Source organism: Bos taurus, chromosome 3, assembly GCF_002263795.3.
Source record: "Bos taurus isolate L1 Dominette 01449 registration number 42190680 breed Hereford chromosome 3, ARS-UCD2.0, whole genome shotgun sequence".
Taxonomy (NCBI): domain Eukaryota; kingdom Metazoa; phylum Chordata; class Mammalia; order Artiodactyla; family Bovidae; genus Bos; species Bos taurus.
In genome coordinates, this window is record NC_037330.1 from 60,110,438 (window position 1) to 60,136,375 (window position 25,938).

General features: G+C 38.8%; 1 protein-coding gene across 6 annotated transcripts in view; it reads left to right on the plus strand.

Moving 5' to 3' along the window:
• The first annotated feature begins 694 nt into the window (after positions 1-694).
• TTLL7 (tubulin tyrosine ligase like 7) overlaps positions 695-25,938 on the plus strand; it is a 150,698-nt gene continuing 125,454 nt past the window's right edge. For all 6 annotated transcript variants that reach the window (XR_001497116.3, XM_005204387.5, XM_005204390.5 and 3 more), the window contains exon 1: positions 695-878. The gene's annotated coding sequence lies outside the window, so the exon portion shown is untranslated. The remainder of the gene's footprint in view (positions 879-25,938) is intronic.

The window sequence follows — 25,938 nt, forward strand, 5'->3', positions numbered from 1 at the left end:
CTTTGCGGAGGAAAGGATAACTCTGCGATCCCAAACTGTCCCTCCCTTACTTGTTATCTACTAAAGCACCTACATGATGGGATCCCCGTTGATTTTATTTTCTAACTTCAAGCGGGCCTTGAAAGCTGGCGCTTTTATTTTTTGCGCCACAGAGATGCTTGGATAAAAGATGTGGAGCCCCTTGCAGGGTTCCAGACGGCCCGCTGGCTTTGGTGGTGAGGCGTCAGTGGTGAGCTCAGCCGCAGGACTGGCGCCCCGGGCCCCGCAGGGAGCAGGAGCGGGCACGAAGGCAGGGTTCCCGGCCGGCGCCCTTTGGCATCTCCTTAGGAGGGGACACCGCCCAGGCGCCCGCGTTGCTAGGTCCTCTGTTTGCCGGGTTCTAAAGCTGCCCCGAGCGGGACCAAGGCCAACCCGGAGGGGGACCGGAAAAGTCTAGGACCGTCCCCACTGCCCTGCCGGGAAAAGCGGCCTCTCCCCCGGTTGGTCCCTCCGGCCCCCAAGCCCTCCGGGCGCGGGGCGGGGCGCGGAGGAGCCCCCTTCGGCCGTGGGTCCTCCCAACCGTCGCCGACCCGGCGCCCTCGCTCCCATTCCGCCGCGCACGGCGCGCACCCCCGGTCGCCTCCCGCTAATGGTCTGGCCCGTCGGTAGCCGCCACCCCTTCGGCAGCGCCAGCTGCTCCAGCTGCTCCGGGTCTAGCGCCGGCGCCCGGAGCTGTGGCTGCCGCGGGCGGTGGGCTGGTGGAGGGGAGAACCGGACCATCAACGCAGGCTGCTCGGCCCAGGGCGGCCGCGGAGGGAAGCCAAGGAGCGCGGGAATCGCGCAGGGACCGCCCGCAGCCCGGAGGCGAGGACCCAGGGGCTGGGCTTTCCTCACCCCGGGTGAGTACCTGCTGCCCCAATCCTCCCCGATCCCCTTTCCCTGTGCCCACGCCCGCGAGGTGTGGGCCGCCGCCCGGACGGTCAGTTGCCTGGGATCACTGACCCCTGCGGGAGCAGCGGCACGGGGAGCTGTTACTGTTGGTGCTAATGATTCAGCACCATTCGTGCCCTGAGAGATCTGGGCAGAATCGGGGAAGTGGGGTGGGGGGGGGGGGGGGGCGAGATCAGTTGCTGGGCTTTCGCCTGCGCTTCCAGGTTCCAGATGAACGACCCCGGCGGGCGAGGTCGGGTGGGGTGAGCCAGGAGGCTCCCTGATGGCTTGCTCTATAATTCCGTCCTTTCGCCACATCACGGTACAAACCTTCGTGAATGTGCGGTGCAACCTTCAGTGTGTCAGATGAGTGGGTTTTTCTCACAGGCGAGTGAAGTCTAGGGCCCTTCTCTATACCAGCCAGTTTCTCTACTTCCTTCCTTTGGATGCCTAATTCGTGCCCCTCTCCGCTCAATTTTACATCGTGTTGCATCCCTCCGCTAAGAGGCTGTATCCAACTTGTCTTGTATTCAGAGTGGGTTTGACTGGTCTTGGCATAGTAGGAAAAGATTTAAGGGGATTAAGAAATAATACTTTTAGAGTTTAGCCACTTCGTATACATACAATTTCATTAAATCGTATCTCAGAACCAAATGTGGTAAGTAAAGAGCGGGAAGTTAAATCGTATGCTCAAGGTTACAGAATAGGAATTTGGATACAAGTGTGCCTGGTCCCCAAACCCACGAATCTTCCACTGCATTAAGGAGTTGTGTATCCAAATGTGTCCAAGTTGTGTGTACATATATATGATTTATTACATATTAAACATAGAATTAAGTTTCAGAGAAGTAATCTCAAGTAACAGCAATAACCTGTAAACTTCCTGTATATGGAATTATTGTTCTTTTAGTATAAAAGAAGGAGCATGCTTTGAATTGCATGAAAAAATACTATTTTCTTTGAAAGCATATGCCAAAAAATAATATCTGAACAACACTGCATAGGAGAGCTAGTTTATAATAGAAGATGTTCAACACATTTTTAGCAGTGATATATGGTAAATGCTTAAGTGTTGGAGAAATCTTTTAGGAACGTAAAGGCAATCTGGATTTTTTTTTTTTTTTCATGTTAGGGAAACATTTGCAATAAAAACAGTTATTTAGTACATGGCATGTGTGACTGAACTGTTTTTGTAGGGTGTGTTACCCATGATAGGGTGACGGATAAATCCAGGCTGATAATACGATTTGATTCATTACAACTCTGTGATTTGGCATAGCAGGTGATAGCTCCATTTTACAGATGAAGGAACTGAAATACAGAGAAGTTTCAAGATTACACAGCTAGTGGTGGAATCTGGACAACATTGACTCTTACACAAAATATGTGTGTTGTAGCAAAGTGTAATTCTGTTTAATGGGAAATTGTATTGATTTGTTTTTGCCCTGCCCTTCAGAGTCAACAATTGTATTGACCTTGTATGCTCTTTCTGTGAAAATAATGGACACTAGGTTTTTTCTTTGTTCTTTCCTTGGCCATTTGATTTGCTTTCATTTATGATTTATATATTTTCTCTTAAGACATGCAACTCTCGCTGATGTCTCATGAGGCAGGTTGCTATAGTACACATGCTCATTATCTCCGACTACTAGAATAATATGTGATGTCTGATAGGAACATAGTCATTGTAGGCCATCATTTCTAAAGTATTGAACCATATGCACGGGAGAATTCTTTTTTAAGTTAATGAGGATATTGATAGACTAAAGCCATAAAATGGAGGCACAAATTTACATTTGTTATTTAGACAAGACTATTAAGACAAGTAAGGTCCTGAGATGAGTCTTAATTTTGATTTCTAGAAGGTCATTTCTTTTTTTTTCTTTATGACTTCAGTGAGGCCTTTTGCAGTCCAATCTGTTTAATCCCAAAGGGAAAGCAGAATTGGTATGAATGAATAAGCAAAATTCAATCCCACTGCTATTAAAAAAAAAAGGAAACTGCATGTTCTAGTGCTGGAGGGTCAGCAGGAACGTTTTAAAACAGACATAGCACATTTTATTTAGATATTCATCACGACTATAAATATAATACCAACTTGGCCTTAGGAATGTTTTCTGTCTCTCTCTACCCTTCATTCTCTCGCTCAGTGTATGTATGTATGACTACTGTCTGCAGACCATCTAAATTCTAAAAGTCTAGATGGGGAAACTGAAAGTTTAGCTGGAGAAATAGTTACCTACATATTAGTAATTAACCAAATAGATTAATACCGGCTTAATACCAGGAAAAGGTAAGGCAGATTTAAGTGCCACATCAATACTTTAAGAAGCAGAAATAGTGATGACTAGGGTCATAAGAAGATCAGGAAAGTTTTCATGGATGGAAGTGAATGAAATCACTCTGAGATGGGAAGGCTTTCAGTAGGTAAAGAGAAAGCAGATGTAGTTCAGCTGAGAAGTGGTCATGTACTTTTGGATACCTGGTGACAGATTATGAAGGACTTTGCATATCAGGCAGTGAAATCTACTGGTTATCAGGTAATCTAGGGAACTAGCTTAGGTCTCTAAGCAAGCCAAATTTCTCTTTGGCTGGTTTTGCTCACATTCTCCATATTTCATGTTCCAAGTGCTCTTCCAGAAAATGTTACTTTTCAGGGTACTGCTATTTAAAGCACTAAAAACCCAGAAAATTTTCTATGCAAGTAAGATTTTTCCTCTTCCAAGGAGGTTTGCCTTTTAAAAGATTTCCCTCTTCCATTATAGTCTTTATTTTAAATTTTATAACATTACTTTTCACTTAATTGCAGTTTGACCGTGAACATTTCAAATGTCTACATAATTTTCCATTAGGTAGATGTGCCATAAATTTCTAATCATTCCTCACTGTCACTTTTTTTTGATGATAATAAATAACACTGTGATGAGTATCTTTGTTCATAAGCTCTTTTCTAAATTTTAGAAATTAGTTCCCTAGTCTCAGAAATAAAATTTCTGGGTTAAAAGGTATGAGTTCTTAGTTTGATTTTTTTGAAAAAAAAATTGAGGTATAAATGACATAACATTATATTAGTTTTGGGTATACAATGTAATGATACAGTATTTGTGTATATTGCAAAATGATCCCCACAATAAGTCTAGTTAACATCTATCACCACACATTGTTATAGATTTTTTATGATGCTTAATTTGACTAATTTCTTCTTCTTCTTTATGTATGTATTTTTAATTGGAGGATAATTGCTTTACAATGTTGTGTAGGTTTCTTCCATAATCGACATGAATCAGCCATAGGTATACATATGTCCCCTCCACTTGAACCTCCCTCCCCTCCCATCTCTCACCACATCCCACCCCTCTAGGTTGTCACAGAGCACTGGGTTGAGCTCTGTGTCACACAGCAGATTCCCACTGGCTGTCTGTTTTACACATGGTAAGGTATATATTTCAGTGCTACTCTTTCAATTTGTCCCACTTCCCCTGCTGTATCCACAAGTTAGTTCTCTATCAGTTTGACTGAATTTTATACACATTTTAAAACCCTGATGATTTCTGTATATTCTCTTTGGAGCATTAGTATATTAAGTATAGGATACTTGCATATTAATAATTAATAACACTCCTGTCTATGTCTCTTCAGATTACACTATTTCAGGCAGACTTGTCTTTTGATTCGTTAAACCATGAAAGAGTAGTTAAACCATGGGTTCTGGGAGAAAGGCAGGCAGTTGGGACCACTGAAGAGAAAAGATGTAGGTAGTGGAGGACAGATTTTGTGGGAGTGAGCAGGAATCTGCAGCCAGAGAAGGAGCTTGTGTGATAAACTACTTTCTGGTCCTGGTGTTGTATTTGTAGACCTCGGCTCTCTCCTTTCTCCTGTCCTTCCTTCGGGAATCCACCCTTATTCTCCCCACACTCTCTCTCTCTTTCAAACTTCAGCTTCTTCCACCCACCTGTATCAGTGTCCCAGGTCTCCAGCTTCGATATCTTGGGAGTACAAGGCTTATGAACTCACTCTCGGCTTCTAATTTGGAGAATCCACATTGATGAGGGCAGGAATTCCAGACCTCCTCCAATTCTCTGCAGAAGTCCTGGTTACAGGGTGTAAGAGTATGTGGTGGACACTGAAGACTCCCGTCCCCTCTGCTGTGTACATTGCTAGAGACAGCAAGCCCCCAGGAGATGCCGGACATTCCCAGCCTCCCCTTGCACTCTCGTTCCCAGTATCCCTTGACCAGGGGAAGATCCCCTCATTGAGGAGAGACTCTTCCCCCATGTCCCTCCAGTTGTAGGAATACATGACCCTACCTCCTTGGACAGGTGTTCCTACTTTGGCCAGGCCTCTGCCTTGCTCCCCTAGGCTCTCGCCTGGGTTTCCTCTCGGTACCACTCCCACCCTCCTTGGACTTTGAGGCCAGGAAGCCACTGAGGCAGGGAGGCCATGAAGTGTCTCTGAGAACCAGTGGAAGGGGAATTAGGGATATGAATGTGCCTTGAGGGAGCAAGTAGGGAGCAGAAAGGCAGGTACTTGGAATATGCTCTCAGTTTCGGAAGCCCTGAAAGGAAACAGTGAAAACTGAAGCATCTTTATAAACCAAAAATAGGCCTTACCTTTCAGGACCTGACAGATGATTTCTGGTGGAAGTTGGACATAAAGGTGGGCAATTTTGGTCAGAATTTGTTCTATGCTTAGTTGGGACTTACTATTTAAAGCAGTTTGCTTAAACTCTTTGAAGGTGATAAATCTTCCAGGCATTATTTGTCAAAGTTCAACTGGGCTTAGTCAGCAGTTTGCATAGGGTTAAGTTAGAGCTAAAAACTTAAATTTAGGTAGGCTTGCTTATTTATTTTCCAACACCTATTTTCCTTAGTTCCCATTCGATGTTTACCTACCTGTAGTGCACAGGGTAGTTTACAAAGCCATAAAGTTCTGGGACTGTTTAGGTTCTGGGAGTTGAGTGATAAATCCAATTTCCTCTTTTTTCTTGCAAGTGGTTAGTTGTCCTGTTTCCTTTGACTTCTTTAAAGGTTCAGAGTTAGACGGCCCAGTGGTCACTGATTCTCCCCTGGGGCTGACTGAGAAGTCTTTCCTTTTGAAATTGATGATATTCTTGGTCCACTGGGCATGCTGAACCATCCACATTGTTTGGTTTTTCTGAGTTGTATTTTGGCACCCGAGCTTCCAAATTTCTGTATTATCTTTGTTCTTCTGCATAGTCACGTGAAATGGAACATTATGTTTGATAAAAGATTATTTTGAGCATTTCTATCTCTTTTACCCACTACTTTGCAAAGTCTGAACTGGTGCCACACCTAATTCAACAAGATGACAATAGCTTGTTTTCATAAAAACTCTCCTCCCTTTTCCGTGAGCTTATTTGCAGCGACATTGACTTTTTAAAGTAAATTGAGCATTTGCAGTTTGGAAGGTGGATCAGCAATAACCTAGGCAGCAGCTTCAAGATTATTTCAATGTTCTTCGCTGGATTAGAATTGTAGGGTTTTCTTAGATGTACTTCTCATTTAAGGTAGTACTACCTTTCTTCTGTGAGAGATATGAGCCCACTTAAAATTTGTGTAAAATCTAGTTGATGTGGTTTTAATATTAAGTTTGACTGCATATGTGAATATGAATGGTCATACATATGGAGTACTAGGTAGGAAAAGTTTAGAAACTGTGAATTTAATTTGAATCATTTGATAGGACAATTTTCACATGTAATTCTGTCATTGCTGTTATTGAAAATATGTTTTTTTCAAGGTATTTAATAAATAAAATCTGTAACCGTGTGTAGCATAATGATTGCTGAAAAACCAGGACAATAATTTTAGCACACATCTCAGTTTATATTTAGAATCAGTCTGTCTGCAGTTACCCAACAACTATGTGCTAGCTACTCTGTGGAGAGGAAAGCTAGACCTTGAACATTTTCTACAATCAGCATAATTCACATGAAACCAGATGGAGGCATTTTCATTTAGCTGTTGGTTTGATCACATCGAAAATGGTAATATTTCATTACTTAGCATCTCTTAATCTAGAATCCTAAAGATTGGCAGATATTATTTCTTCCATCTTAATGACATGAAAAATCAAGCTTGGGAGAGAAAAAAACAGATAAAAATGTGTGCAAAATCATAGTAGGATTAGAAATTGGTCTAAAACTGCCCCTCTTAGATACTAGTTTTGACAATAGATCTAGGTATAACATGTAAGCAAGGGGATGACCTTTATTCATTTATTGCATAGTTTTAATGGTTTTACTAGTGTTACAGTATTTGAGAAAAAAATTACTTGTCAAATCCACTGGATATTTTTTTCTGTGTTTTCTGCCTTTAGTCCATATCAGCTTCACCCTTAGTCAACACACACATATTTCAATGCATTATTTTTGGAAAATTGAAACGTTATTTCTGGAACTTGCTGCAAAAATTAAAGGAAAATAGACATTTTAATGTATGAAAAGTTTTAAAGGGAGGGATCAGCATTTTTAAAAATCAAGTGGGCTGTGTATATGTGGAAAAGCTTTTTCACTTGTCAAAAATCAGTGCCGAATGAGTGTTTCTGGCAGAAAGAAAAATTTGCTGCTACATATGTTAGGAGGTTGTCATTTTGGAATAGGAGGCATTTTCTCCTTAAAAATGTATCTTGGGTATATATGTATTGATAGCTGTTTTCATTCTTGATTAAGGAATTAAAAGTTAAATGTGTTTTTCATTAGTTATAGTATGGCATATTTATTTCTGTAATGTGCTCCAAAGTGTATCTATGAATTTTGTTTTTGAATTCATAAAGAACTAAATAATAAATATAGGATGAAGTGAAAGTCCTAAAGTGTAACTTCTGCTGGGAACAAAATTAAATGAATACACTCAGCATTACCTATGAATATGGATATTTAGATCTCCAAGTAAAATTACCTAATGGTAATCCAAAAATTTTTCTCTCCTTGGTATAATTATACATATTATGGTAACATACAAGTGATATTCATGTTTTCTGAAAGAAAAAAGTCCAGAGTAGTATAAAGGTACCATGATTTATGTAATTGTTTGGATGATTTTTCATATTTTGTAGGCATTCAATAAATGCAGCTCTTTCTCCAGTTAATATTTTGTTCAGTTCAGTCGCTCAGTCCTGTCCGACTCTTTGCGACCCCATGAATCCCAGCACTCCAGGCCTCCCTGTCTATCACCAACTCCCGGAGTTCACTCAGACTCACGTCCATCGAGTCGGTGATGCCATCCAGCCATCTCATCCTCTGTCGTCCCCTTCTCCTCCTGCCCCCAATCCCTCCCAGCATCAGAATCTTTTCCAGTGAGTCAACTCTTCACATGAGGTGGCTAAAGTACTGGAGTTTCAGCTTTAGCATCATTCCTTCCAAAGAAATCCCAGGGCTGATCTCCTTCAGAATGGACTGGTTGGATCTCCTTGCAGTCCAGGGGACTCTGAAGAGTCTTCTCCAACACCACAGTTCAAAAGCATCAATTTTTCGGCGCTCAGCCTTCTTCACAGTCCAACTCTCACATCCATACATGACCACTGGAAAAACCATAGCCTTGACTAGATGGACCTTTGTTGGCCAAGTAATGTCTCTACTTTTCAATATGCTATCTAGGTTGGTCATAACTTTCCTTCCAAGGAGTAAGCGTCTTTTAATTTCATGGCTGCAGTCACCATTTGCAGTGATTTTGGAGCCCCCAAAAATAAAGTCAGCCACTGTTTCCACTGTTTCCCCATCTATCTCCCATGAAGTGATGGGACCAGATGCCATGATCTTTGTTTTCTGAATGTTGAGCTTTAAGCCAACTTTTTCACTCTCCACTTTCACTTTCATCAAGAGGCTTTTGAGTTCCTCTTCACTTTCTGCCATAAGGGTGGTGTCATCTGCATATCTGAGGTTATTGATATTTGTCCCGGCAATCTTGATTCCAGCTTCTGCTTCTTCCAGCTTTTGTATTTTTATATAATCTTTTTATTATGATAAAAGCACACAACATGAAATTTATTATGTTAAACATTTTAAAGTATATAGTTCAGTAGCATTAAATATATTAACTTTGTTGTGAAATAGACCTCCAAGAACTTTCTCCTCTTGCAAATCAGAAATCTTATACCCATTAAATAACAACCTCCCTTTCCCTCTCCCCCAAGACTTTGGTAACCACCATTATATTTTCTTGTTTTTATGAGTTTTGCTAGTTTGGATACCTTAGTATAAATGGAATCATATATTATTTGTTTTTTGTGACTAGTTTATTTCACTTAATATAATTGCTAAAATTTTACCCATTTATAGAATATGACATTTCCTTTTTTAAAACCAAATAATATTCCATTGTATATACACACCAGTTTTTCTTTACTCATCCGTTGATATACATTTGGGTTGCTTCCACATGGGTTGCTAATGAGAAAAATGGCACTATGAACAAAGATGTACAAATATCTTTCCAAGACTCTGCTGTCAATTCTTTTGGATTTATACCCAGAAATGGGCTTTCTGGATCATATAGTAGTTCTGTTTTTGATTTTTGGGGACCTCCGATACTGTTTTCCATGGTGATTATATCACTTTATCTTCCTGTCAGGAGTGTGCAAGGGTTCCAGTTTTTCCATATCCTCTATAACACTTGTTTATTTATTTACAGTAGGCAGCTTACTGTAATATCTCACTGTGGTTTTGATTTGCATTTCCTTGATGATTAATGATGTTGAGTGTCTTTCACGTACCTGTTGGCTATTTGAATATCATCTTTGGAGAAATGTCTATGCAAGTCTTTTGCCCATTTTAAAATCTGGTTATTTGATTTTTTTGTTGTTGAGTTGTTGGAGTTCTCTCTATAGTCTGGATGTTAACCCTTTATCAAATAAATGATTTTCTCCCACTCAATAGGTTGCGTTTTTCACTCTATTGATTGTGTTCTTTGCTGTACACAAAAATTCTGTTCATTGTAGTCTTGTTTATCTAGTTTTGCTTTTGTTGCTTGTGTAGCATTATTTTTAGCAGTTTAAAAATGCATTAAGAAAATTGTTTCAAATTGCTGTTTATTATTTTTCTCTTTAGTCTTTGAAGTCCATGAGATTATTTTTGAGACTGCAATTATGATGCCTGGTGTAATTATTTAACAAATTAAACAATTTTGATTAACTTTTTCCTTTTGGAAGATCCACTTTTAAACCTATTTAATGTAGAATTTTGTTGCTATACTTTAATATGATAAAAGGAGTTATGTTAAACCTGTATGTTAATTTAGGGAGAATTAGCATCTTTACTATGTTGATTCCTCCAATTTGTAAACATGGTATGCTTCTCCAGGTATTAATATTTAGGTCTTCCTTGATTTCTTTTATCAGAATATCATAATTTTGATTATATATAGTTATATTTTGTTAGACTTATACCTAAGTATTTCATTTTCTTTGGAGCTAATATAAAGAAACTGCATTTGAAATTTTTGTTTCCATTTCTTCTCTGTCAGTTTATAGAAATGCAGTTGGTTATTGTGTTGGTCTTATATCCTGAAACTTTACTAAGCTCACATACATTTTGAATCTAGGGCTGCAGATCCTTTGAGGGTTTTTTAAATGTAGACAATTGTGTCATCTGAGAATGAAAACAATTTTATTTCTTTCAATCTGTGTGCCTTTAATTCATTTTTCATGCCTGATTGCAATGGCTAGAACTTCCAGTATTGTGGTAAGAATGGTGAGAGTAGACATCCTTGCCTTCTTCCAAATATTACAAGAAAAAACATTATTTTACTAAGTATGATGTTATTGTTGTTGTTTAGTCGCTAAGACATGACTGACTCTTTTGCATCCCCGTGAAATCTGCCCATGGGATTTCCTAGGCAAGAATACTGGAGTGGGTTGCCATTTCCTTCTCTAGGGAAGCTTTCTTACCCTGTAATTGAACTCACATCTCCTGCATGGGCAGGTGGGTTCTTTACCACTGAACCACCAGAGAAGCCCAAGTATGCTGTTAGCTGTATGTTTTTTTTGTAGCTGTTCTTTATTAGGTTGAAGAAGTTGCCCCTCTGCTCCTAATGCACTGAGACTTTTTATCCTGAATGGATGTCAAATTACATCAAATGCTTTTTACTTTATCAATTGATATGGACATATGACTTTTCTCTAAGCCTGTTGATATGGTGGATTGCATTGATTAATTTTTGAATATTGAATCAGCCTTGAATACATGGGATAAATCACATTTGGTCATGTGTACATGACACAAACATACACATATATACTTAAAAATATACACACTCACTGTATTCAATTTGCCAATGTTGTTAATTATTTTTGCTTTTAAGTTTGAAGAGATATTGGTTTGCAGCTTCCTTTTTATTGTGCTTCATTTATTTGGATGTTGTTAGACTATTACTGGCCTCATTTGGCACTAAGAAACTATTACTTGTTGAGTTTGGGTGTTGTATCAAATTCAAATATTATAATAACCTGAGAAGGCTACTAAAACTCCTTTTCCCAACTATATATCTCTGTGAGGCCAAATTTTGTCATATATTTCAACCAAAAGAACTTATCAAAATGAATGCTGAAGCAGATATGAGAATCTATTTTCTTGAAGCAAGATATTAGAGGAATTAAAAAAAATACAAAATAATGTCACTTATTTCTTTAAAAAAACTATATTTTTTAATGTAAAATGATTTTGTTAACATGTAACACTTTAACATTTACATGTTAACATTAAATGTTAACATGTAATGGTTTTATTATTGTTATTTTAAAATGAATAAATATTTCAAACATTTATCAGTTTTAGTTTCTAATAGGATGAATATTGATCAATATGACTCACAAAATGAATCTCACCAAAACTAAATGAGTGTAAAGAGTTCCAACACCAAAAGTTTGAGAAACACTACTAGGAAGACCAAGATAAGGAGAAAAGTGAAGCCAGAGGCCTGGGCATGTGCATCTCACCTTTGGCATTGGCTTGATCAGGTTGCTCCGGGTGCATGTTTTCTTTTTTCTCCACTAGTATTTTTATTTCACAAAATATGCTTTTTCTTCCACATTGATTCTTTGATATGCACTCTAACTTCCTAGAAAAAATATCTTAAATAGACCAATAGAAGTCCATAATGTAATCGTCACAAAATGAAATCCCTCAAAATTATCCCCACTCTAATAAATGTTATATATAGAAAACTATATTTTAATTTATAAATTATAATAAATAGAATTGAGCTTCCCTGGTGGCTCAGATGGTAAAGAAACTCCCTGCAATGCAGGAGACCTGGGTTCAATCCCTGGATTGGGAAGATCCCCTAGAGAAGGGAATCGTTACCCCTTCCAGTATTCTTGCCTGGAGAATTACATGGACAGAGGAGTCTGGCCAGTTATAGTCCATGAGGTTGCAAAGAGTTGCACCCAACTGAATGACTAAATATGCACACAATAAATAGAATAGAAATATTAATTCAGTGATGACTTATGTAAGGATGAAGTAATTTAGAATGTTTTGTCAAGAATTGACTAAAAGATAGTGCAAGAAACATTTAAATTACTGTCTTTTGATTTTGATTATTATAAATGGATTTTTTTTGTACTTTTCTCCAGCCCTTTATTTTCATATTATTTGTATATAGTAAAATGTGTACCTTGTAGAGTTTTGACAATATTTTGGTAAATAGCATTTGAAGATACCTAGTTTGTAATAGTATCAACATACAAAATGAAATGATAAAAAATCTTAGCGTTATTCATGAGGAAAAAACTAAGATCAAGTCAACTAGGGGAGACATTAGCTCACAAAATCCATTTTGTGAAATCCTTCATGTTTATTAGAGCTGAGCACACATTTGATTCCAGTTTTCTAATTTCCAGGGAAAGAGAGCATACAGAAATTTTAATGATTAATTAAAAATCTCATACATGAAGAAACAATTGCCTAAGAGGAACAAGGTTTTTCCTACATAGAATCCAAAGTGAAATTTATGCTGTAGTTTCTTTTAAAGTGAATTCAAATTAGTGTAATGCAAAATGTCTTCATATCATTACAGTGAAATTCAATAGGATTCTTTGGACTATTTTTTTTACAATGTCTTTAAACCTGGGCAACTGATGTGGATGTGTGGATGTATGTCTTTTGGGGAAGTAACTTCCAAAGATTTCCTTCTGTAACATCGGAATAATATCTGCCTTGAGAGCATTGTAATATAGGTAAAGATTGTAGTGTCTGCTCAATAAATTACACGACTGAGCGACTTCACTTTGACTTTTCACTTTCATGCATTGGAGAAGAAAATGGCAACCCACTCCAGTATTCTTGCCTAGAGAATCCCAGGGGTTGGGGAGCCTGGTGGGCTGCCGTCTATGGGGTCACACAGAGTCAGACACGACTGAGGCAACTTAGCAGCAGCAGCAGCAGCAGCAGCATCCTTCTGTTAAGGCCTTCCCAGGTGGCGCTAGTGGTAAAGAACCCACTTGCCAATGTAGAAGACATAAGAGATAAGGGTTTGATTCCTGGGTTGGAAAGATCCCCTGGAGGAGGGCATGGTAACCCACTCCAGCATGCCTGTAGAACCCCATTGCCAGAGCAGCCTGGCGGGCTATAATCAATATGGTCGTGAAGAGTCAGACATGACTGAAGCGACTGAGCAGTAAGCATCCTTCTGTTAGGGTGACTGTGACCAGCAATGTAGCATGGTCCCAAGTTTATAGCTCTCTGATCACCTGGCTTAATCCAGGAATGAACATTATAGAATCTCAAAAAATTGGAGTTCTGCCTATCTTTTAGGAATCCTTCATACATATTATTGTTATTAGCTGTAACTGTGAGGAACGATCCATTTGAGGTTTTGCTCCCTGAGAATTACCTGCTATTTCTTTTCATTCAATATGATTTCTTTTCAATTCAGTCAAATGCCTACTTATTTCTTTTCAATCAAGTAAAGAATTCCATGATTTGAAAGTCATCTAGACCGAATAATAGGAGGACTTTTGTCTGTACCAAAAAGGCTAAAGGAATGACCCTATAAGGTTTTATACCTCCTCCAAAATAAATTTTTCATTTGTTACAATGCACAGAGGAGTGGGTGTTGGAAGTCCTAAATTTATGGCATGGAATGTAGCTCCAAATGCCCATTTCAGCTGAAAGTCCTATGTACAGATAAAATAGTCAGAATTACCACTTCTACCTCTCTTGTAAAGAAGTGTAATTTTTCTCTTCAGACCAAAACATTTTTTCTCGAGTGTTTTTTTAAATCATTGTTGAGTCTCTATTGAGGGAAAGTGAAAACAAAATTGTTGGGGTTTGGTAAACTCTCTCTTAGTAAAAATTGAATTAGGCCTCAGACTTCTTTGAATAGAGGAGTAAAATTAATTTGTAGTAATTGCATGAGCATTCCAGAAGGTTGGTTTGCTTACTTAATTTTAATCTTTTAAAGTCAAGTATCAGATGACTGGAATGGGTGTTTGATTTTTAAAAATCTTTTTGAGTGTTTGAGTTGAATTTTCTTTCCTTTGTCTCTTGAGACTTACCTCAGGTAAGTCCTATGATCTGTACACATTTTCTATATGGTTAGAAGCCTTCTGGGGCTGCCCATGGTGGCCTAACTCAGATTCAGTGTGGTGTCTGCAGGCGGCTGAAGCTTTCTCTCTGCTTCCCAGGGCTCACAAGAGAGAGGAGGGCTCAGATCCTTTTTGTCCAGACTAAACCAATGGGGAGGTCAGGGTCTTAGGTTTGGAGTCAATTAGGTACTTTTAATCTGTGTTGAACTAATGAATAAATGAAGAGTCAAATTTATATCTTAGCCTCAATAATTGTTTTAAGATTATAAGCAACTAATTTTGATTATAACATAGCCAATGTCCATCATATTAGAAATTTCCATTTTCATCATGGCCAGATTAGAGTTTTGGAGTTTAAATAAATGCTCACTTATTTGTAATATTTATGATTAACACTCTATATAAATATAAATGATTATTAATATATGATATTATATGTTAACAAACTATAATTCTCATTTAGTTTTCCTTTTCCAAGTACCAAAAACTTCTTGTTTTATTGGAATATCTTCTAATTTGATTTAAACTTATCCTTAAAAAATGAGTTACATAATGAGTTACCAAATCAGTTATAAAAATATGAAAATATTTAAATAGTAGACTTATACCACCTATTTATTAGTCTTGCTTTCATGGTTGAGATTTATAGTTTCTCTTAGGAAAACTAGATGAATGATTTTTGACAAAAAGTATTTCTTCGCTATATTATGAAAAATCTATCGTGTGACATTCTAGAGGGTAATTAGGGGGCGACTCTTTCCTTCCTCCTTCCCTTCCCTTCTTTTACCTGACCTTCCTTCCTTCCTTTCTTTCTTTTTCTTTCTATCTACCACCATCATTTATCTGTCTCTTGAGCTTTGGATTTAATTCTGATTTAGGGTCCCTGAATTAGGCCATCTCCTCTAATTTGTGGATTCTAGTCTGTGAGGAGCCAATAAGTGAACTGGGAACTTGAGAAGGAAAAGCTTCTTTAATGCTTGTAGTCCCCTGGGCACATTTGTAACTCAGTCTCTGTGACTGGTGTCTGAGTCATTTTTATCCTGATAGTCTTCTTAAGCAGTTGCCTCAGATGCCATAATAGATGAAGGTTATTATTTTAACTCTAAAATCCTTAGATATATATTTGGTAGGTGAGATAGCTGTTATACAAATTCTAATGTACTAAAATGAGGACAATAGGAAATTCATTGTTTTGTTATAGGTTACTCCAAGAAGTTGTAGATGTACAAACTAAACACTTAGTATAGTACAGGTGAAGTAGTCACATTAATAAAATTAAGGGAAAAAGGAAAATATTGCTGTATTCTAAAAACATCACTAAATTGTCCAATTTTGGGATCATAGTATAGCACTGCAAATTATTACTTTTACCTTTCCCTAGCCCTTTTCTGGCCCAAAGGAACCACATTTACATTGAAATTCAAATATAGCAAGCTCTGAGTTTTGTCTCCTTCCAGTGCTTCTGTGTGTGCTCCAGGAGGAAATTCTTGGCCTATAACCAGTGCTTACCTTCTTTGGACATCCTCAGAACTGTCAGTGCTGCAGCTTGCTTCTTCCTGAGGTGAATCAGCGATGCTGTCTGCCAGTCAGCTCCAGCCATAGCTGGCTCTTCTTTCTAATACTTGGACTCATAGCGTTAAGTGAAGCTGCATTAAGTATAAAGTCATTAAGCCATTTGATTTGGGCCAAAATTTTGAAACTAAGAATGCTGTGTGATTTTCTTCTTTGCCTTTTATGATTGCAAAAGATTGGAACTAGAAATTTTGAAAGTTAAATTTTCAGAAAGACTGGCAGAATTTTTTACATGGATTCTTGAAATAGATTTTTAGGGAGTATGCTTTCTGGCATTGTTTCAATTTTAATTCTCATTTATATCCTATTATAATTTTAAATTACTTTCTTCTAATGCTAAATGAATTTAAGTTTTATTTTATTTAAATTTCTGTAGTTTTCATTAGCCAGTACTTACTATATAGGGTGAATAATACGTATTAAATGTCTTAATTATTCAGATCATTGTGATAAACTTTTGACTGGTCGGGGATATAATATATTAAAACCATATATTTGTATGTTTGTATATATTTATGTGTGTGTCTGTGCACATTCAGTCATGTCCGACTTTTTGTAACCCCATGGACTGTAGCTCACTAGGCTCCTCTGTCCATGGAATTTTCCAGTCAAGACTACTGGAGTGGGTTCCCATTCCCTCCTCCAGGGGATTTTCCTGTCCCAGGGAACCTACATCTCCTGTGTCTCCTGCTTTGGCAGGTGGATTCTTTACCACTGAGCCACCTGGGAAGCCCCATATATGTATATATTTGAATATATAATATATATTTTAAAAGATTTTTTTGGGGATAATCCCATTGTCCCAGTACTTCAATGAAGTTAAGATATGTGAAAGACATGATCAAATATCTTTATTTAGGTCAACATAGGTGATAAAGAGAGTTTGGTAGGATTAAGAGAGAATAAATCATTATTTGTTTCCTTTTGATTTACCTTTTAGTGAAAATGTTTTTTTTCCTCATTGCCATTCATAAAATGGAAACAAACCGTAACAGTGTATTTTTTTGGTAAGTGTTCAGTAAATCTGTTTAATTAAAACCAAGTATGAAAATAGGAATTGGAAAAGTCGATTTAATATTAAAATAGATAAGAGAATAAGCTGTATAAACAATGTAAGCTAATGTAATAGAGATATTTTCAAAGTTTGACTTCCTGCTTTTTTGGCAAGGAAGGGTATCATCTAGACTAGATGTCAATAAACCAGATATTAAAGTAACTATATTTGTGATTATTCAGAAAGATGGAAGATGTGATTCATTCTTAATTTGTATTTTGTAACACCAAAATTTCATGAGTAAAAAATGGGGAGTTGCTGTAACCCAATTAAACAAACAAACAAGCACATACATTAAGCCCCACGATGTATCAGGCTCTGTGTTTTATTCATATTGCTGAGAATGAAAGACATTGCCCTTTACAGTAAAGAACTTTAAATCTAATACTTAAAAAATATGATACAGTTTTGTGAGCTTTCATGCACCGAAGAACAGTCCATTCTGCCTAAGAGAAGAAAATGAAGGGACAGCTAAGCTAGGCTTGAATGTTGGGTAGCAAAGGAGGAAACTCCAGGGTTAGAGAAAAACACAAGTAAGTGTATTCAAATTAGGAAATGAATACCATTTTCAGGATGCTCTTTTTTTTAATCTCATGTGTTTAGCTAGGATAATTTTTGAACATATTTGGCTGCAACTCATGGTAAGAAGAAATAATGATTTATTTTTTGCCATAGTATATATACATACCTCCAAACACACCCATGCATCCCCCTTCCCCTCACTTGGAAATCAAAGTTTCAAAACTCAGTACTCTTTTCTTCCTGCATTCAGTGCAGCCTGGCACTCTTGTATTTTTGTCTATTCTATTCTTTCATTTAAAAATACTGATTGAATCTCACTAAATTGATTCCGTGACATTCATAGATCATGGTCTGTATTTAAAAACAAAGAAGCCAAAAAAACTGTACTAGAGTTCAAAATTCATAGGGAATCCCCTTTCATACCCAATATGCAGGTATGCAGGTTTGCTGTTCTTTAGTCCCTATGTTGTGGAGAAGGCAATGGCACCCCACTCCAGTGCTCTTGCCTGGAAAATCCCACGGATGGAGCCTGGTAGGCTGCAGTCCATGGGGTTGCTAAGAGTCGGACATGACTGAGCAACTTCACTTTCACTTTTCACTTTCATGCACTGGAGAAGGAAATGGCAACCCACTCCAGTGTTCTTGCCTGGAGAATCCCAGGGACAGGGGAGCCTGGGGGGCTGCCATCTATGGGGTCGCGCAGAGTCAGACACAACTGAAGTGACTTAGCAGCAGCAGCAGCAGTGATATTATGTAGTGGATTGTGTCTGGTGTATGGTGCTCTGCTTGTGTGTGGTCAGTCATGTCTGACTCTTTGCGATCCCATGGACTGTAGCCTGCCAGACTTCTCTGTCCATGGAATTTTCCAGGCAAGAATACTGGACTGGTTTGCCATTTCCTACTCCAGGGTATCTTCCCAACCCAGGGATTGAACCCATGTCTCTTGCATCTCCTGCATTGGCAGGTAGATTCTTTACCACTGCACTGCCTGAGAAGGGTGATGTCTGGTGTATAGTCTCTAGAAAGTAAAGTAAAAAAAAAATGAGTATTAACCTACAAATGCTTTTGCCTCTTGACATCAAAATCTATTATGCTTAGTGTTAGGATGTCAAGAACATTTTTGTGTGTGCTTATAAACAAAGTATATTTTCCATTGTATTGAGTCAGTATACTTAGCAGCCTGTGGGTATGCTTTTTGCTATTGTTGTTTGTTTTGGTTTTAAGAAGATTATTTATTTATTATAATTACTTTTCAATATTATTTTTTTATAATATAACTGCTTCAAAAAGATTATCTGAATGATTTATTTAAAATATATAATTTATCAGTTCTCTTTGCATTTAGATAAGAATTTACCTACTTCTTGTCATCATCTTTAGTTTGCTGCTTAGTTTTCAACAACAGCTTCCATAATGGCGACTGGGAAAGCATTCATTTTTCATGGACGTATGTGTTCCTTACATTTAGTACATGTTCAAATAAAATAAACATTTTCACTGTGTCTGGGAAATGGATTTGTAAATTGCTACACCAGCTTTGTTTAGGTAAAATGCATACTTGTTTCACCTTTTCCTTTGTTCATTTTCTTTCAACCTATTCAAGTATTAAAGCATTTGTAGGATACACATACTCAAGTAAATTTAAATGAGTTAATAGATTTAAAGTTCTTAGAATAGTACTTGGTGCTTAGTAAGCATTTAATACTTTAGTCATTGTTTATTTCCATGGGCTTAAGAAAATGCACAATGCAAGTGTATTATGATAGAGTCAGATATTTGCAAAAGAAGTTGAATAGCTTTAAGTTTTGTGACTGAGAATGGAAGTTGGTATTTCTGCTTGTCAGTGCACCTGAAAATGGAATATACCAATAGGCATCATATATTCAAAGCTGAAATTAGGTATTTAAAATTGAAGTGTCAGATTTCAGGAAGGAAAATTAGCTTTTTGACCTTTTACAGATGATTCCAGTTTAAAAAGCTTTGCATTTGAGAATATTAAGAAAATTGAAGACATTTAAGCCTTAAGAAGGACGTACTCCTTTACTTTGTTAGTGTTTGTAGGCATAAAATTAAATTCAGTTGATAGCACTGGAACGGTTTTGAGATGAAGTGTTAGTAGAGAAGGGAGGAACACTTTCTGAATGTAGGGTTTGAATGATGGGTTATTGGTTTCCAGAGTATTCCAATATGATAAAACCCAAGTTAGGAATAATCCACTTGGATTTAATTCTAGAATTTATGAGATATGTCTAAACTACTGAGTTGAACTTATGAAGATTGACATATGTTCTGCTCTCACTCTGCTGTCGTCATTCTCAGATTATTACTTTTGACACTGTGGAACTGTGACTCTCTTGTGATTGACGGTTGAAATCTAGAATGTGTCACATAGGACAGCCATTGTCAGAGACCATGTGATTAAGGACTAAGCATATTTCGTGGAGGCAAAAATGAAATCATACACTTGGTGACTGAAAAAAATGGCATAATCTTGCTAGGAACAAAAATTTAACTCTCAATCTGTCCTTTCCACTTGCTTCCCTGGGCTTTTCTCCCTTATTCATATTTCTTCCTTCTTCCTTCCTTTTCCTTATGAAAAATTAACTTCCTTTTGAGAAAAGTTTCCATATAAACATGTTATGATGCTATGATATGCATTTCCCCACACTCTATATTTCCTGTGATTAAAGGTCTTGAGATGTGTTAAAAATTATGCTAACAGAAACTATGCTGTGATACTGTATGACATCAGCATACAACTGTATTGTTTAAGGTGCTGTGCTATGTCTTCCCATCAACTTAAACTGATTTCTGAAAAGAATATCATGCTTGTAGAGTTTACTGTGAAAGTTAGTTATAATAGGAGAGAGTTGGTGAATCTGAATGTGGATAGCAGTATAGGATGAATTTTGTGCCTGGTTTCTAAGAGGTAGAGGGATCAAGTGTGTGTTGTTTTTTTAAAGCAATGAACTTGGTATTGGACCTGGGTTTTAGCCTTAACTGGTACCTAGCATGGCCTTGGAGAAGGCAGTGGCATCCCACTCCAGTATTCTTGCCTGGAGAATCCCATGGATGGAGGAGCCTGGTGGGCTACAGTCCATGGGGTCACGAAGAGTCAGACACGACTGAGTGACTTCCCTTTCACTTTTCACTTTCATGCATTGGAGAAGGAAATGGCAACCCTCTCCAGTGTTCTTGCCTGGAGAATCCCGGGGACAGGGGAGCCTGGTGGGCTGCCGTCTGTGGGGTCACACAGAGTTGGACACGACTGAAGTGACTTAGCAGCAGCGGCAGCAGCAGCAGCAGCAGCATGGCATTAGACAAGTCAACTAACTTCTTAATACTCAGCTTCTTCATTTGTCAAATGAGAAAGAAAAATCTTATTAAATTGACCTTATAGTGTTGTGAAGGGCAAAGAGATTGAGAGTATGAATGCTGAAGTAAAGCTGTTCTTTGTGCATAAGTGGTGAGATACGTCTTACCACCTATGGCAGTGTAACTTCATCTATTTATCTGCAAAATGAGAATGATAATAGTTCCAGTCTTATAGGGTTTTTGTGTCACATGAGATAATCTACGTCATGCATTTTACATAGTGCTTGATAAAAGAGCAAATATTCATTCATTTATTGAGCACCTGTCTTGTCCCAGGTGCTTTTCTAGGTGCTTGGAAAACACCTGTGAGCAGAACCACAGATAGTCCCTTTTCTTTGCAAGTTTGTAGGCCAGTGAGAGGGATGGAATTAATTAAAAATAAACATATAATTGCTACTCTCAGTGCTATGAAGGAAGAGTACCCATGCCCTGAGAGTAACGTCAGGGAAGGTGGGCTCTAACTAGGCAAAGGCCAGGGACAGCTGCAAGTGGATTTCAGTCAGAAAGAGTATCATGTGCAGTCTGTGTGGTGGGAACATGCACTGGGGGGTTATCACACAGAGTAAAAGGGAAGCGGCTTATAATCAAGGCTGGAAAGACAGGCAGGCTGCCTGACACATCAGGGTTCCATGAGGGAAGCAGAACCACTAAGAGTGTTGGGGAGTAAGACATTTACTATAAAGATGAAAAGCAGTCTACAGAGGGCTTATATTTTTTCATCTGGTGCTGAGTCAGGAGGGCTGGATGTGTCAAAGAATTCAACATGAATTAGAATTTACTAGGACAGAATGGAATGCATAAGAACAAACTGGAACCTGTATCTCACCCTTGCTTTCTTCAGTCTTGACAATGTGGGTGGCCTCCAGGAAGAGCTGGTGTTCCTTGCCCCATACATGTGCCTGGTCTGGAAAGGCTAGATGTGCCAGGATTTAGAGAAGCTGAAGAAGATTCGGTAGGATCTGGAGCAGCTGCAGGCTCAGATCCTGCCCTCTGCCAAAAGGAGGAGCCAGCAGATTAGTGTCAACATGGTTAGATGTCATCACTGACTCAATGGACAGGAGTTTGAGCAGTCTCCAGGAAATGGTGAAGGACAGGGAAGCCTGGTGTACTGCAGTCCATGGGGTCACAAAGGGTCAGACACGACTTAGTGACTGAACACCAACAAATACAATAGTGCATGGTGCCCCTGTACTGACTTTAGGAATATAATGGCTACTTCTTTACCTTTACCTTCAAAATTGCATACAGATTTCTTCTTGTGGGTAACTCTAACCTGAAACCATGCAAGGACGGGATATCTAGGAAATATTAGTGTAGCTGAATTAACTCGGAGAAGGCACTGGCGACCCACTCCAGTAGTCTTGCCTGGAAAATCCTATGGACAGAGGAGCCTGGTAGGCTTCAGTCCATGAGGTCTCGAAGAGTCGGACACAACTGAGCGACTTCACTTTCACTTTTCACTTTCATGCATTGGAGAAGGAAATGGCAACCCAATCCAGTATTCTTGCCTGGAGAATCCCAGGGACAGAGGAGCCTGGTGGGCTGCCGTCTATGGGTCGCACAGAGTCGGACACGACTGATGCGACTTAGCAGCAGCAGCAGCTGAATTGACTAGTACCACATGTCTTTTATTTTGGAAAGATCTTTTTGGTCCATTAGTGGGACCAAAAAATGGGCCTTTGGATTTCATTAGATGAGCACTGAAAAGCTGTCAAAGGGGTGTTAGCCAGGTAGGATGATGAGGGGAAGGGAAATAGGAGAATAACAAGAAAAGATTTGTGATCATATTTGTATTTTGTAATCTGCATTGCAGGAAATGGATTAGAGGGGACTAAGAGTATAAAGATGAGTAGTACTATTTGGAACCTAGTGTAGTGGTCCAAGGGAAAGAGTGATGGCAGCCAGGACTAGATGTGGAGGCGAAGTATGTGCATGGAAACAAGTAGGTGGGTTCCAAAAATGCTGCTGCTGCTAAGTCGCTTCAGTCATGTCCGACTCTGTGCGACTTCATAGACGGCAGCCCACCAGGCTCCCCCGTCCCTGGGATTCTCCAGGCAAGAACACTGGAGTGGATTGCCATTTCCTTCTCCAGTGCATGAAAGTGAAAAGTGAAAGTGAAGTCACTCAGTCCGTATCCAACTCTTAGCGACCCCATGGCCTGCAGCCTACCAGGCTCCTCCGTCCATGGGATTTTCCAGGCAAGGGTACTGGAGTGGGTTGCCATTGCCTGCTCCTCCAAAAATAATCAGGGGATAAACAAAGCAGAATTTGGGCATGACATTGCTAGAGGGTAAGGAAAGGAAGATGCCAAGATTGTGAGTTTTGGTTTTGGATATTTTGAGTTTGTGGTGGCATTGAGAATGTCCAGATGGAAATGTTCAGTAAGCAGTTTTGATATTAATATTAGTCATTGCTATAGTAGTAGAAGCATCAGTTCAGTTTAGTTCGGTTGATCTGACTCTGAGACCTTATGGACTGCAGCACGCCAGGCCTTCCTGTCCATCACCAACTCTGGGAGTTTACTCATGTCCATTTATTTAATCTGTGATGCCATCAAACCATCTCATCCTCTGTTGTCCCCTTCTCCCTGTGCCTTTGATCTTTCCCAGTATCAGGGTCTTTTCAAATGAGTCAGTTCTTCTCATCAGGTGGCCAGAGTATTGGAGTTTCAGCTTCAGCATCAGTCCTTCCAATGAACATTTGGGACTGATTTCCTTTAGGATGGACTGGTTGGATCTCCTTGCAGTTCAAGGGACTCTCAAGAGTCTTCTCCAACACTGCAGTTCAAAAGCATCAATTCTTCAGCACTCAGCTTTCTTTATAGTCCAACTTTCACATCCTTACATGACTACTGGAAAAACCATAGCTTTGACTAGACGGACCTTTAGAGACGGAGCCAAAGCAAAAACAACACCCAGGTGTGGATGTGACTGGTGATGTAAGTAAAGTCTGATGCTGTAAAGAGCAATATTGCATAGGAACCTGGAATGTTAAGTCCATGAATCAAGGCAAATTGGAAGTGGTCAAATAGGAGATGGCAAGAGTGAACATCAACATTTTAGGAATCAGCGAAACTAAAATGAAATGGAATGGGTGAATTTAACTCAGATTACCATTATATCTACTACTGTGGGCAAGAATACCTTAGCAGAAATGGGAGTGGCCATCAAAGTCAACAAAAGAGTCTGAAATGCAGTACTTGGATGCAATCTCAAAAAGACAGAAGGATTTCTCTCTGTTTCCGTGGCAAACCATTCAGTATCACAGTAATCCAAGTCTATGTCCCAACCAGTAATTCTGAAGAAGCTGGAGTTGAACAGTTCTATGAAGACCTACAAGACCTTCTACGACTAACATCCAAAAAAGATGTTCTTTTCATTACAGGGGACTGGAATGCAAAAGTAGGAAGTCAAGAAACACCTGGAGTAACAGGCAGGTTTGGCCTTGGAGTGCAAAATGAAGTAGGGCAAAGGCTAATAGAGTTTTGCCAAGAGAATGCATTGGTCATAGCAAACACCCTCTTCCAACAACACAAGAGAAGACTGTATGCATGGTCATCACCAGATGGTCAATACCAAAATCAGATTGATTATATTCTTTGCAGCCAAAGATGGAGAAGCTCTATAGAGTCAGCAAAAACAAGACCGGGAGCTGACTGTGGCTTCAGATCATGAACTCCTTATTGCCAAATTCAGACTTAAATTGAAGAAAGTAGGAAAAACCACTAGACCATTCAGGTATGACCTAAATCAAATCTCTTGTGATTGTACGGTGGAAGTGACAAATAGATTTAAGGGATTAGATCTGCTAGACAGAGAGCCTGAAGAGCTATGGACAGAGGTTCGTGACATTGTAGAGGAGACAGGGATCAAGATCATCCCCAAGAAAAAGAAATGCAAAAAGGCAAAATGGTTGTCTGAGGAAGCCTTACATATAGCTGTGAACAGAAGAGAAGCCAAAAGCAAAGGAGAAAAGAAAAGATACACCCATTTGAATGCAGAGTTCCAAAGAATAGCAAATAGAGATAAGAAAGCCTTCCTAAGTGATCAGTGCAAAGAAATAGAGAAAACAATAGAATGGGAAAGACTAGCGATCTTTTCAAGAAAATTAGAGATACCAAGGGAATATTTCATGCAAAGATGGGCCCAATAAAGGACAGAAATGGTATGGACCTAACAGAAGCAGAAGATATTAAGAAGAGGTGGCAACAATACACAGAAGAACTATACAAAAAACTTCTTCATGACTCAGATAATCACGATGGTATGATCACTCACCTAGAGCCAGACATCCTGGAATAAGTCAAGTGGGCCTTAGGAAGCATCAGTACAAACAAAACTGGTGGAGGTGATGGAATTCCAGTTGAGCTCTTTCAAATACTAAAAGATGATGCTGTGAAAGTGCTGCACTCAGTATATTTGCAAATTTGGAAAGAAACATCAGTAGTAGTTAATATTATCATGTGCGTGCATGCTCAGTCACTCAGTCATGTCTGACTCTTTGTGACCCCATGTACTGTAGCCTCCTAGGCTCCTCTGTTCATAGAATTTTCCAGGTAAGAATACTGGAGTGGGTTGCCATTTAATTGACTGATTTTCTAGGGGCCTGAAGCCATTTCTAATTTGTATGTGAACACTCAGTGCATTGCTCGTTCCTTGGCATAGAATAGCCCTAATTTTTTTTATCCCTCCTTCTCTTGACCACCATATGTTGTTGGCAAAATCTCACATTTTTTCTTTTGTAGAGAGTTAACCTCTCTATGTTTATTTTCCTTTTAACTCCTAGAGTATCCCCATTCTGGGGTCAGTAAACTTTTCTCTATGAAGTCAGATGGTTCTATTGCAGGTATTCAATCCTGTCCTTTTAAGGCAAAAGCAGCTTTAGACAGTACATACAGAAATGGGGTGATTGTGTTACACTAAATATTTATTTATAAAATAAGCAGTAGACTGGATTTAGCC